Below are 14,704 nucleotides of genomic sequence, written 5' to 3'. Positions count from 1 at the left end.
AAAAACAGGATGCAAACCACCGACTATTGTTAGGAGATAAAGCAGAAGTAAGACCTTGGAGATCGTGAGGAAATCAGCAAGAAAATGCAAGTGACCGAGAGAAGCAGAGCTCAGGGTCTTAGACATGTGCTCATAGCAGAAGACATGTAAATAAGTGAAATAAATAAGTAATTCCATGATAATGAAATAAACAGTAAACAGAGGCGGAGTTTAAGATGGGAAGGAATAAGGGTGGAACAAAGGAAGGACAAAGGTGGGGTAAAGGTTAATGAGCATAAACCAAGGTGTATAAATATGGAAAGAACTAATGTTCATGGCAGCTCCCTGGTTTGTTGGAGCATTGCCCAAAGCTGTCTCCACTTTAAATAAAGCTGTTGAAGAGCAATGCATGCATCAAGCCATTGTCCCCCCAAGTCGTTAGGCATCGCATAGAGTCAGGGTCTAACAAGGCCTATCTCCAGTTTCATACTGAAGTTCTGAGCAGTCATGCAGCTCTTCTACATAAAACACAACTCCTTCTTCTCTTCTCCCCTGCCTGTCCTTCCTGAAGAGTTTGTACCCAACCATGACAGTGCTCCAGGCATGCAAGTTATCCCACCGACTCTGTTATTCCAGTCACATCATAGTTCCATCACTCTGTGAGGACTTCCCATTCTTCCTGCTTGTTACCCAGGTTCTATGTATTTGTGTTCAGACATCTGAGATAACTAGCCAATTGCCCTTATCAGAGTATTGTTGTAAGTTCACTTTGTCAGACAGTTGTTCAACACTCAATGTTCAGTTCTTTGAGCTACATCATCATAATCCCACCCCTCCCCTCATTTTTTTTTCCTTTGGTAAAAAAAGGCATTAAAAAGAAAGGTTATGTATTGTTTGACATTTTACTGTTTTGGGAAACTCATCTATTCAAAATATACTTTTAAGTACTTCATTAAAAAATGACAACAAAAATTTATCTAGATATATGTATGGCATGGAAAGGCTCTAAAACTACAAGTGCTTTATTAGCATATGTACATTCACCATGTTAAATTTTCAATTCCTTGCATTCGATAACCCTGAATAACTTTTCCCATTTATAAACTGTGCCAGTGGGTGAATGGGTGTTTTACATCACCATTTCCTAGAAACAGTACAACTACTGCGATGTGTGGCACATTACTAAAGTCTGTGGGAGTAGAACATACTGGTGACATCTGTCTCAGTTCAAGGTTTTTCAAACTAATGACCTGTTCTAAATTTGTATTTTGTCTCAGGAAGTTGCTAGATAACTGCTGCTGCTCCTCAGCAGCAGATGTATGTTTCTAGTGATACAATTTATAGTGTCTCAATCCAAGTCATCTTGTCACATTACACAAACACCCCTAATTTCTACAGTCTATCTCTATCTCAGATATTATCACATTTGATCTGTCAGCAGATTTAGTTACAAATGAATGAGAGGTGAATCATATATATTTGACATATCTGAAATATGTGTGGAAATCACCAAATTATATTAGACTGTGGTCCTTGACATGCATGTTATTTAATCAACTTTTTAAATCAGTACTTTTTTTACAATTAAGTCAGTGTTTACTGAGGTTCATTTCCTTTTTTATCCTATTAGTGTGGCTAGTAACACAAATTAATGGCTGGTGTGACTCTTCCTTATTGAATCTTTTTCTCTTGCTCCGTTTTTGACTAAAATCATAGATCTCTAAATCACCTGTTTAGCTTTCTAAATCTTTAGCTAAACATCCTCCACAAATATGGTGGAGAATGCAGTTATTAAAATTAAAGTTATTTCCTGATAACAAGTTACATGAAGCATAACCTAAGACTAATTAGATTCCATTATGATTACTATAGTATGGAAGTGGGAAAAGCTATTTTTTAAACAGTTGTGTGAAGGTTTTTATGGGAGAGAAAGTTTTGTCTCCAGAATTGAGAAGGACACACTTTCACCAACTGTCCCATAATTACAGATTCCCAGTGAAAAACTTATAAACCCAGATGTTCTAAGCATTATGTGTTAGATTATGTGTATATTTTCAGAATTCCTTTTATTGTTTTTATTACCTTGGTATCTAGAAGCTGCAACCAAGACTTGGATCCCACTGAGCTAGGCCCTGAACAAACACAGTTACTGTTACTATACCAAAAAGCTTGCACTATAGAATCATAGAAAATTAGGGTTGGAAGAGACCTTAGGTCATCTAGTCCAACCCCCTGCTCAAAATAGGACCATCCCCAACTAGATCATCCCAGCCAAGGCTTTGTGTAGTCAGGTCTTAATACCCTCCAAGGATGGAGAGCCCACAGTCTCACTCGATAACCTGCTCCAATGTTTTACTGCCTTCCTAGTGAGTAAGTTTTTCCTAATATCTTCCCTAAACTTCCCTTGCAGCAACTTGAGAGGATTGCTGCTTCTTCTGTCGTCTGCTACCATTGAGAAGAATCTAGTTCCTTCATCTTTGAAACCACCTTTCAGACAACTGAAGGCTGCCATTAAATTCTCTCTGTCCTCTCTTCTCTAAAGTAAGCCCAGTGATCTCAGACTCTCTTCAGCAGTAATGTGCCTCAGCCTCCTAACCATTTCTGTTGCCCTGCACTGAACTTTCTCCAATTTGTCTACATCCTTTCTGCAGTGGGGGGCCCAAAACTGGACGGAGTACTCCAGATGTGGCCTAAACAGTGGCGAATACAGGGAAAGAATTACTTCCCTCAATCTGCTGGCAACACTCCTACTAATTCAGACAATATGTCATTAGCCCTCTTGGCAACAAAGGCACACTGTTGGCTCATATTCAGCTTATTGTTCACTGTGCACTCCAGGTCCTTTTCTGCAGAGCTGCTGCCTAGCCAGTTAGTCTGCAGCCTGCACCAGTGCATGGGATTGGTCCATTCTAAGTGCAGCCCTACCTTCCAGCATATCTACTACTTCACCTAGCTTGGTAGCACCTGCAAACTTGCTGAGGTTACACTTCATCCCATCTTCCAGATCACTGATGAAGGTAATGAACAAAACCAGCCCCAGGACCAACCCCTGGAGCACTCAACTTAATTTTGGCTGCCAACTAGGCACTCAGCCATCAGATACTACCCTCTGAGCCCAACGATCTAACCAGTTTTCTATCCACCTTACATTCCATTCATCAAACCCATAATTCTTTATATAAAAGAACAAACCTAGGTGTGTAAGGAGTTTGGGACTTGGAGGACAAGGGAGGGCTGGGGACTGAAGCACAGGAAAGTAAAGTCATTTGCTTAAACCCAGATACCAGGTCTATGCCTTCTGAATCTGACTCCTAGTCCAGTAATAACTTCTTGATTAGAATACTTTGCCTTCATGCCACAGAAAATGTATTACTGACAACTGGAATCACAGGACTGAGCGAAGGTACGGGGAGTATAGCTTGATCTGGAAGGACAACAGGGAGGAAAGGGAGGAGATATTGCGCTGCATATCAGGAAGACTTATACTTTCTCAAGGTCAGATAAAGGTAAGACATGGCTGATTATCTCTAGGTGAAGAGGAAAAAGGAAAAGGACAGAAGCAATACAACAGACCACCTTATAGCGACAAACCAATTGAAAGGGGCAGGAAACGTCCAAAAGACAATATGGGAGATTTTAATTATCCAGATACCTGTTCAAAACACAGTATAGCAGAACACTGAGGCTATGGCCAGATGTTACATTTATGCTAGGAGAAATGCCGTTTTCTCAGTACAAAAAGCAAGTAAATTAGCATTCAAGGAATTTTTTGTGGAAGAGAACTGGGTCTTTTGTGAAAAAATGAGGGCACTTACAATGAGTAAGATCTCTCTTCCTCTGCTATGTTGAACAGCTGTATGCTTTTCTGGACCCACAAGTAACCTACCATTCTCCACTGTCTATCCCACCACGGGGAAGGGAGGGAGAGACTGGCTCCATGGTGACCTGTCAGGGGCCCTATGGGGACCCTGCTGCCACTGCTTGAACACTCTGGGAGAGTCCCCAGACTATTCAGGTAACAGTGCCAATGCCCCTTATCACTGAACAGTCCTGGCTCATTCCAGGCCATTTCAAGGGGCAGGAGGGCATTCTCCCACTGCTCAATAGGGATGGAGATAGAAACGGGGGGGCATTCTTTTGTAGTTCTAGCCATGGTGCATCTGCCGATGTTTGTTTGTTTTCCAGAAAACATAAGAATTTACTAAGGAAGTTATTATTTTAAATTTGGTTCTGACTAATAAAGAGGCACTGGTGGAGGCTCTAAACATGGAAAGCAATCAGAAAACAATACAAAACCTACTGTAAGAAAAGGAAGGAGTGAGAACAAAATAAGGATACTGGAGTTCATATGCACAGATCTCACCAAAGATAATTTATGGGATAAAAAAAGTGTAGAAGGGCTGCCAGTTATGCAACAACAAACTATTCCAAAATGTAAGAGATTCATATAACTGTACCAGGGGGTTTATAAGGACCTGAATGTCAAAGAAGAACCATATGAAGATTAGCAACAAGGACACGTGACTTAAGAAGAGTATAAAGAAATAATATGTGTCTGTAGGAATAAAATTAGAAAGGCACAAAGAAGTTCAACAAACAAAGGACATGACCAGCATCAGAAGAAGCTTCTACAAATATTTTGGAAGCAAGAGGAAGAAAAAGGAAAATATAGGTCCATTAGTGGGGGAGAAGCACAAATAATGGGTGATGCAAAGTCTGAAGACTGAAGTATTAAATGCCTTCTTTGCTTCAGTCTTCATTTCAAAAAAAGTTAATTGGAACTAGATACTTATCAAAAGGAATGTTAATAAATTCTCAAACATGGAAAGAAGAAGTTAATGAATGTTTAGATATGATAGAGGTATTTAAGTTAGAAGGCTCTAGAGTGGTTATTGAACTAGCCAAAGCAATCTTTCAACTGAGCAGTTACCTTTAAGAATTCATGGAGGACAGCTGACATCTCACTGGACTAAGCAAGTGCAAAAACAGCATCTGTGCTTAAAAAAAGGTGGTGGTGGGGAGAGAGTACTTGGGGAATTACAGGCCACTCAGACTAGCTTAAAGATGCAGGAAGGACACTAGAACAATTTATGAGCACTGAAAATTAAAAAGATGATAAAAAACATAGAATAGATAACACAAAAACATAAAATAGATTTGTAAAACACAAATAATGGCAAACCAATTTGATTTATTTAAAAAAAAATGGTCTAGTGGATAGATGTAATGTGTCTTGATTTTAATAAGGCTTTTGATGTTTCCCCACACAATATTATCATACGCAAAATAGGGAAACATAGTGTAGATTAAATCATGTAAGTTGGACACACTATTGTTTGAAAAAAATACCCTTAAAATGTATTTATCAATGGTCTGCTGTCAAACTTAAAAGGCACATGAAGGAGATTACTATGGAGGACTGGTTTGAGCCCATTTGTAATATTTTCATTTACACACTGGACGAGGTTAGAGAATGTTACTTAAGAAATTTGCAGATGATATTGAACTAGGAGGGTTTGCAAGATCTATGGAGAACAGAATCAGAATTAAGAAAGATCTTATTGGGAAAGAGGGCCTGAAATCAAGATGGAATTCAGTTGAGACATGTGCAAAGACTTGTACTTTGGAAGGAGAGACCAAATGCACAAATACAAAACACGAAATACTGAGGGTGACAGGAGTTCTGCAGGAAAGGTTATAGGTATTATCGTACATCATAGATCAAATAGGAGTCAACAAGGTTATGCTTCTGCAGAAAAGGAAAATCTCATGCTGTGAAGTAGTATCAGGAGTGTACAGAAGCTAAGTATTTCACTGCATTTAGCACTGGTAAATATGACTCAGCGGGAGTACTTGTCCGGTTTTAGTGCCTACATTTTAATAAACAGGTTAACGAATGGGTGAGTCCAGACAGGAGCAATGCAACTGATTAGAGATTTAAAAAACAAGACTTATTAAGGAAGGTTGAAAGAAATGGGTTTTTAGTCTAGGAAACAGACGACAAAGGGGAACATGATGACACCCTTCCAATATGTAAAAGGGTGCTGTGAAAAAGATGGTGAGCAACTATTCTCCACTGTGAGTAGGAAAAGAAGAAATAGTCTGAAACTACAGTAAAGATTTAGTTTAGAAAGTAGGAAATTTTTTCCAACCTGAATGATATTTAAGTACTAAAATAAACTACCATGGAAGTTACAAAATCTCCTTCCCTGGAGGTTTATTACAGCATGTTAAACATGTGGTCTAAATCTATGGCCTAGATCAGGGGTGTCAAAATCGCTTAGCCCCCCAGGCCAGATAAAGACCTTGGCCATGTCCAGAAGAGTGCGGGCATTTGGTTCACAAAGGAAAAGCAGCAGCAGCGCATATTGCTTCACAGCTACTTGTCCCTGAGGAATGCCCATGCCACACGTGCTTTGGCACACGATAAATTACCCCAGGGGTGGTAAGGGAGGCTGGGACCAGCACTGGGCTGGCCCTAGTAGCATTACCTAGGGTTCTAGGGGCTTCCTGGGACTGCAGCAGCAGCGATCCTGCTCGGTGGAGCCTGGTTGGCAGCCGTAGCATGGCTCCAGGTGGCCTGGCTCTGCTTTTCAGCAGCACGCGCTGCCTATGCTTGCACTGCTCCACAGCACATACATAGGCAGAGCGCCCGTGCAGTGCAGAGAACACTTGACTGCAGTACATGTTTGCATGGCCATGTTCATCTGGACATGAATCTTGGGGCCATTAGTAGGCCACATCTAATACAGAGTCACTCACTCAGACACCACCAAAACATATCCCCAGTGGGGATCCATAGCCCCAGCAGGGTGTCAGCAGCCGGACCTCCTAACTTGCTCTGCCCTCAAATTCCCAGCCCCTCTAGGATCCCCATGGTCATATCTTTGACATCCCTCCTCTAGATGATATCTTAAGGTATCTACCACCCATCTATTTCTATGTTTTTATGATCCTCAGGGAACTAGAGTATCTTAGCAGTAGGTAAGTTTAAAAAAAGGGTAGTATCTCAATGAAAAATAGAAAGGTAGCTAGCCACATCAGTTTGAAATCAGGAAGAAAGGAGGGCAGGTTGGCACCTTAAAGGCATGAGTTTTCTTAGGTAACAACCTACTTTATCAGATGCATCTGAAGTAGCTTGTAGCCTACGGAAAGTCTATACCTCTCTGAAGCAGCTGACTTTCCTGCCCTACCTTCTGCCTCTCAATATAAAAATAAGTATTGAAAGGCCTCATCCTTTTAAAAGATAGATCAGAGTATTTCAGCTGTGATAATCCAGGAAATGTCTGAGAAGCAAGGTGGGGGACGGGGGGTTTGTGATATCTTTTATTGGACCAACTATATGGTCGGGAAGAGTCATTGGACAAGATTTTGGGAATTGGGTACCCTTCCTCAGGTCTGAAAGGGAAACAAACAGAAAGCATGGGAGGGTAGCACCTTAGGAACTACCTGGTTGTGACAGACATGAGCTTTTGTAGGCAATAACCTCATTCCTACAACCTACTTCAGATGTGTCTGATGAAGTTGTTTAAGAGAAGCCTTCAGACCTTCAGACTCATCTACATTGGATGAAATAGATAAAAATGTTCTGGGTTTTTTCTCTTCTGTTTGTTTCTTTGTTTTGTTTATTTGTATACTTGTTTGAGTTTTTAATGAAAAATTATTCTGAGTTGGATAGAGTGAGTTGTGGATGAATAAATATGTACAAGTTATGAAATCTTAATGATTGAATCACCAAGTAGTCTTATAAATCCAGAACTTGCTCTGACTTTTGGTTAGGTTGGATATAAATCTAGCACACAAATAAATAAATACATTAAATAAATAAATAAATTGGAAGAAACAGCATAAGGAACAGAAAGCTGGCATTCTTGTTTGTTATAAGCTATCATATCTCTTAGGGTCAGTACCAGGTAAAGAGATAAGCATCATAGCACCTGGTCTATAGATAAATATAGTATACTCCTAGTCTCTAGGGCTGTCATTCCAGCACATTTCAGTAGTCATACACTCTGGGAAGTACAAAAAATTAAAATGTAGCCACACTTTCTATCATTAGTTAAACCTGAATATTGAATGGTAAGAAAAAAAATCTTTTCATTTTCAATTACTTCAATTCAAAAAGATGCTCACAGTACAGTAAAAGATCTATTTTATCCAGAAAAAGGAAGCAAGACAAGACAAAATGCTAGGTCTGTCAAGTGTAGGAATGCCTTTCTTTTCAGAAAGGGAATGAATAGGTTTCCAGCAACTTCCTACTATCATCTTATTGTTATAAGTGAAAATGGGAGACTGCATTGCTTTTCATCTTGCTTTCTCTGTAGAAAGTATGACGAGTGAACAGGCTGGTGATTTTCTCAGAAGACCATGTAGACAAGTGGTACGTGACGCTTGTTAAGTCACTATCTTTTTATCTTCAATATATAATTGGGAAATTTTGCTAAAAATGACAGAAGGCAAGAAAATTATACAATTGACTTTTACAAAGATTAATTCAACTCCTCCTCATCACTGGGTAGTTTTCAAACTTTCCAAATCACTAACTTAGAAGTGGAAGTTGGAGGAGTCAAAACACAAACACACACAAAAAAAGATAATTGAGGAGATTAGCCTCTAAACCAATAAAATCTAGGACAGGCGTAATAACCTTCTCTTCAAACAGCAGTTGACACAATGAATACTAAACTGGTCAACCACGAGAGATGCCTTGATGAAGCCAAAACCGATTTAGGTTCTTCAGAGGACAGTCCATTACACTATAGTGACTTCTATGTGACTTTCCTTTCACAAATGTGTTTACCTTTTTTAGCAAAGCTTGAAATAGATAATTGAAAGGTGGGTCTCAAGCAGTGAATTTTGTAAATGAAGATACTAAAATCAGCTATCAACAGGGCCTAATTTAAGGAGTTTATCTAGCACAAGTAATATTAAAAAAGCATGAATAGAGAAGGGATGAAAACATGTGTCAAGTAAAACCCCCTGAAGTTCTGAAATGCAAGAAAATAATTGGGTAAAGACTCTTAATAACCTGGTGGCAAGAGGGAATTAATAAAAATGTGTTAATGCAAGCATTTCCTAAAGAATGCAGTAATCACAAATATTAAAAAAATCTTCAAGGTAGTTAGCTGAAGCTGTGCAGCTAAAGGTATTGAATGTGCTATCTGACTTAAAATAAAACATACACAGTAACACTTTGAAATAAATCAGATATTTCTATATTGGTATCAGTGAACAAAAATAAACGTTGTTCTTAATGTTATAATGTGTGTGTGTGTGTGTGTGTGTGCGTGCGCGCGTGTGTGTTCCCTGCCTGACAATGCTAGCTGTCCTGGAGCTTTACCTTAATGGAACTAGATTTTCAGTGCCTAATGTAAGGATATTGAAACATGCGATATTCCAGAACTGTTAATCAATTTTACAATACTATTTATTTTCCATTTAAAACACCTATGTAGGTTTTTAGAAAATTCAAAATATACAGCCAATGAAGATCTGGTTTATAGACTGAGAAGTTAAAGAAACAGAATCCTTGGCTCAGTATAGATGTACATTATTGATCTATGGCTGCACTTCTGCAACAGGAGTATCCATGTCCTCAGAATATACATGTTTGCAGAATCAGGTCCTAAGTTTCTAAAATTGAAGCACTTCTACATTTTTAGAAGTACTTCATACAATTAAAAATCTGCTTTAAGAGACAGTTAGACTGCTACTACTGCATCCTTCCTGTCCTCTTAGGGGAAAAAAGGAATTATTCAGTAATACCTTTGGTTGTTCTCTCCTCTCTTGTATCATTTTTCAAGTTGGTGATGCTTGTAGCTTTCACAGCATATTTACATCCACTTAGTTATGTGACTCTTACGTCTTGGAATAACAAACATGCTTAACAACCCATAGGAGGCCATGAGGAAAACTATTTTGACACATATCTTAAAACTGGATGTAGAAATCACTCTAGTGCAAGAGATACAATCTGTCAAAAGCTGACAATGAAGTGCTAAAACAAGAAAGGGTCATGAAAATACTCTACTTCTCTTTATCCTTTAAAGATATTGCAGCATTTTTTTTCAGGAATGCTAATCTACTGTGAATCCTAAATCCTAGTCTTCCTTTTCATGATCCTTTTTTTCTTTTTTTTTGCTCATATACACAACAGCATACTCCTTGCTTTTTTAAATTAATCAATACATTTTAATACAATTTTCTTTAATGGGGGGATATAGTATTTTTATTTTATGCAGTGAAAGGTCTTCCTAAGTCTAAACAGTCCACAGGGTTAGCATGATTAAGGGACACATGCTTTTTTAAACAACAGCATATAAGTAAGTTTTATGTCTGCCATTACTTCCCAGTCTATAGTTGGGTTGAATGAGGGCAGCCTTCACATGAGTCTGAAGTGAAGCTAAAGCTCATGGCACTGGAGCTATAGTAAGAAATATAAAGCATTCTGCCACCTTATCCTTATTTAATGGAATAAAAATGCAAAATCAATATATTAAAATGATAGAGTTAGAGTGATGTTGTTGCCATGATGGTCCAGGAATTATGTGAGGCAAGGGTTTTTTTAGGTTAATATCTTTTATTGGATGAACTACATGGTTGGATTAAAGTTAGACAATCTTTTAAATGCAAGACATTTTTCCCTGGATGCAAGACTTCCTTCATCACGTGGTAAAGAAAATCTTGTATTTGAAAGCTTTTCAATTAGTCCAAGCACACAGTTGGTCCAATAAAAAGATATTACCCCCCAGAATCCTTGCTTCTTACACTAAAATTAAGTTCCATATTCATTTGATTGTAAGATGACTTCATATTTAAGACTACCCCCAATAATTAGATTCTAGGTACAGAAAATTATAACAAATGTATAATTTTCCATGTCTAGAATCTAATTATTGGGGACGGTCATCTTAATTTTGTCGTCCCACTGCTGTGGCAGGAGAGCTGGAGCAGGGCAGACAGGCAATGCAAAAAACAGAAGCAAGGGGGTAAGTGTGGGGGAAGCAGCGGTGGGGGTAAGCAGCAGGACTGAGGACTAGGAGGCAGGGAAAGTAGGGGCAGAAGGAAAGCAAGGTTGGAGGAACAATCATCCTGCCCCTCATCCCTTGTCCCTTGGTGACTACCATATCATCACTTATCTTCTCCTTCTGCTGCTTTCCCCACCCATTCAGGCACAGATGGAGCCCCAGAGCTGCTCCAACCCCACGCTGCAGAAAGCAACTGTGCTGTGAGCCCAGCTGAGCACCCTGCAGATTTCTCCTTTCTTGCCCTACTCCCTTCCTCCCCACCCTTCTGTGGGGAGACCGGCGGAAGGAGGGGCATCAACATCCAGACTCCACCTTCCCTTCCTGGCTCAACCACCAGCAAGGGAGTGGTGGGGAAGGGACGAGGGGATTTGGTCAGGCAGCAGAGCTGCTGATGCTTTCCCTGCCCCAGCTGGACTCCCTGCGCAGCCATTTCTAACAGTTGTGATACTCAGTTCTAAGCTTTGTTTTTCCCATGATGAATGAGGGGAAATACTTCATCTTAGGATAGAGTAAATATGCTATTAATATACCATTATCTTTACTATCAAGAGATAAGCTAGGTGAACTAATTAACTTTCTTCATTTCAAATTTTTGCCCTGATTCATCTGACATTCATTATTTTGGAGTGGGAAGTGGAGTGGAGACTAAAGCTTCATATACGTATTGTAAGGAATACATTAGAGGCCTTGGCATATGTGTCTCCATCTTGTATACATTCTCCATTATACAAAGATTGGAACAAGCTTTGGCTAACCTTGTACCGAGACAGGCTTGCAAGGTCAGATTCCATGTTTTTGCTAATGTAAACAAGAAAGCACTCATTTAAGTGTCTGAGCACAGTAACACAAACAAAGCAATTGAAACCCATCACCATAAGGAACAGCATTCATGGTCAAGAGTCTAAACCTAACTGATAACATGTGAAAGGTCATCCTAGTAAATGGTTGTTAAGTATTTATCATAAATTCTTCACTTAGATGGGGAGAAGGTCTTCATGATCAACCCCTTTCGTTACATATACCCAATCAGGTGTAGATAGATGCATGTCATTGATGATTGTACATCTATGACTGTAAACCTGAGGGAACCAGAAAATAATGGACCTGAATTGTTGGAGGAAGTGAACACCTAACAAGTAAGAAAGTAGATTATTCCACCACAAATTCTGAATCATACATACAGGAATATGTACCCAATCTAATAATATTTTAATTACTCCAGAATTATACAAAAGCAGGCAGACAACCAAATCTCTTACAAATACTTATGTATTTTATTATATAGACAAAACTAAAGTACAGTATTATGATTCACAATGTTCTGACTATAAAAATCAAAATTCTGTTCACACACTCTTGTACACTTTTAATTCCACTAATTCCAATGAGAGCACAAGGGGCATTACAGAAAGTCCATAGCATTCAGTGAACACATGCCACTTTTTAAAGTAATGAAAGGATCATTGACAAATAATGACTTTAGGTTATATTTAAGCATTTAAATATAAGAATTTTCTCTAAAATAGTGTAGACTGGACAGAAAAAAATCTTTGTTTATGTGGAAGAAAGTAATTAAATATTATTCTGAGGACCCTGGCAGATATTATTTCTATCAAACAACAGGTCATATCACTTGATGGAAACATTGTGCCATGTAGCTTGCTTCACATTCACAGAACAAGCTATTCGGACAGGAAAAAAGTGCCTTGGGAACTTGCTCTTCCAGCACTTCCCAACAAGGGGAGCTGGAGAGCTTCTGCCAGGGGCTGTCATTCTTGCCTTCAGCTGTGTTAGAAATGAGAATTCAGCTGAGCTCCCCCTGGGTAATGGACCTGCTCCCTGATCCTTTTGCAGGACCACCCTGGGGGTAGGGGCACTCAAACTTTCCAGGGACCTTATGAGGTGCTTTTGCGTATGTGCTTGTCCTGCCCACAGATTTCTGAACAAATTCCCTCCTCCATCTCTCCCTTTGTAAGACAAGTAAGTATATCATGTCACAAACAACTGCTACAGGCTTCTTAAAGAAGCAGCCTTGAAGACTAGTTGAAGAAATGGAGGAGGGGCCATGAGTCATGACATCTGCTGCTGCTATGTTTATAATTAAACACAGGAGTTTAATTACATATAGATATAGATATAGATCGTAATTAATCAATATAGTTGTATTTTGAGACCTACCAAATGTAATATAGTTATATTTAGGGGACTACCAAATTCACAGAACAAGTGGGCTGCATGAAAGTTCCTTTAATCTTGCAGGTTCCTCTGTGAACTCCCCCTCTCATTGCCAATTGTATGCTGAACTCCCTGTCCCATTGATGGTGGCCCTGCTGTCTGTTGCTGACCAGCTGGGAGGCAAAAACAGTGCCATATTTAAAACCACGGTTTTTGCCTCTCTGCTGAGCAGGAGCAAGTAGTGACTCTCCTCCAATAGGTGTGGGGTAGTACACAGGGGAACCTGCAAGATTAACAGAGCTGCTGCACCGCCCACTTCCACTGCAAATTTGGTAGGTCCCTAGTTATATTATATAATTAATTATATCATATATTATACTAATTATATTATATTACATTATTAAGCATAAGTCACAGACAGTCCCCTTGCAGAAAAAGGGGAAAGAGGTAGGAAGCTGGAGAATTTGCCCAAGAACTATAACCCTATGTGTAGCATGCCACATATTCAAATTAAAGCACAATACAAACAAGCTACAAAGATATTCTACATTATACAGCAACATTTTTGAGGCTGGATCACCATTTTTGCAGCTTGTTATTGGGTGATAAACTACTTGAATAAGCAGTATGTTAGAATTTATCACTCTCCCAGGAATACGTTCTCATGGCAAAATTAACTAAGATTTCACTGGTATGTCAAGTAAAGTTTATTTAGGGCTTTGTTACACATTATTTTTTAGTGGCTCCTGGAGCTCTTAACCCCTGAATTATCCAAACATTAACACCTGAAACTAATTTAAGCACATGTGAGGCAGCTTAAAGTTATACCACTCGTGGGCAGCTTTATCTCTGATCCATGTTACCCAGCTCATGTTCCATTAATATGTGGCCATTTCCCACAGATGAGCCACCCAAGTTGCAGTCCTTGAGCATCCCAGGATGCAGTGTCTACTCTCACACCCTCCTGTTCTATGTGAACAAACTTTCCAACCCCTGAACTCTACAGCCCTGGGAACAATTCTGGCACCAAGCCAACTCCCCATCCTGTCCCAAAGGATGCAACCCTACACAAACAACCTGAAAAGCACATGCTGGCTAGCCATGTAACAGGGAATGGATGGATTCAAGAGTGGGATCTACACAATATGCAGGGGAAACAAGGTAATGGGTCCAATCAGCCTCCCATGAGCTCGGGATTCTTTCCCAAGTAGGGGCAGTAGCTCCCCCAAAAGTGACTGCCCTCACCACTGCAATCTCCCACCCACCCCAGGAAGCAGGACCAGCACCCCAGATACCCCTATCCTAAATCCTACTTCATTAAAACATGAGCTCCTCTTTAATTTATTTCCTCTTTACTTATTTTTAATTTTTAATTACTATTTTTACTACTTTTTATTTTATGCTTCAGAGGCCGGCTGACTTCATTTCACTACCCTTCCCCAATCCTATTTCCTTTCCACCTCCCATTTTATTACTTACCCCCATCCCATTAAGTCTTTGCCTCCCAATTTCATGTTCTAGCT

General features: G+C 39.5%; 1 protein-coding gene across 1 annotated transcript in view; it reads right to left on the bottom strand.

Moving 5' to 3' along the window:
- Window positions 1-14,704, bottom strand: part of IMMP2L (inner mitochondrial membrane peptidase subunit 2) — a 1,062,180-nt gene that overhangs the window by 277,563 nt on the left and 769,913 nt on the right. The gene's annotated exons all lie outside the window — the stretch shown is intronic.

This window comes from Gavialis gangeticus, unplaced genomic scaffold (assembly GCF_001723915.1).
Source record: "Gavialis gangeticus isolate Ggan-Ray unplaced genomic scaffold, GavGan_comp1, whole genome shotgun sequence".
Lineage (NCBI taxonomy): Eukaryota > Metazoa > Chordata > Crocodylia > Gavialidae > Gavialis > Gavialis gangeticus.
The sequence above is the reverse complement of the archived record's forward strand: the minus strand, read 5'-3'. Positions and strand labels throughout refer to the sequence as shown.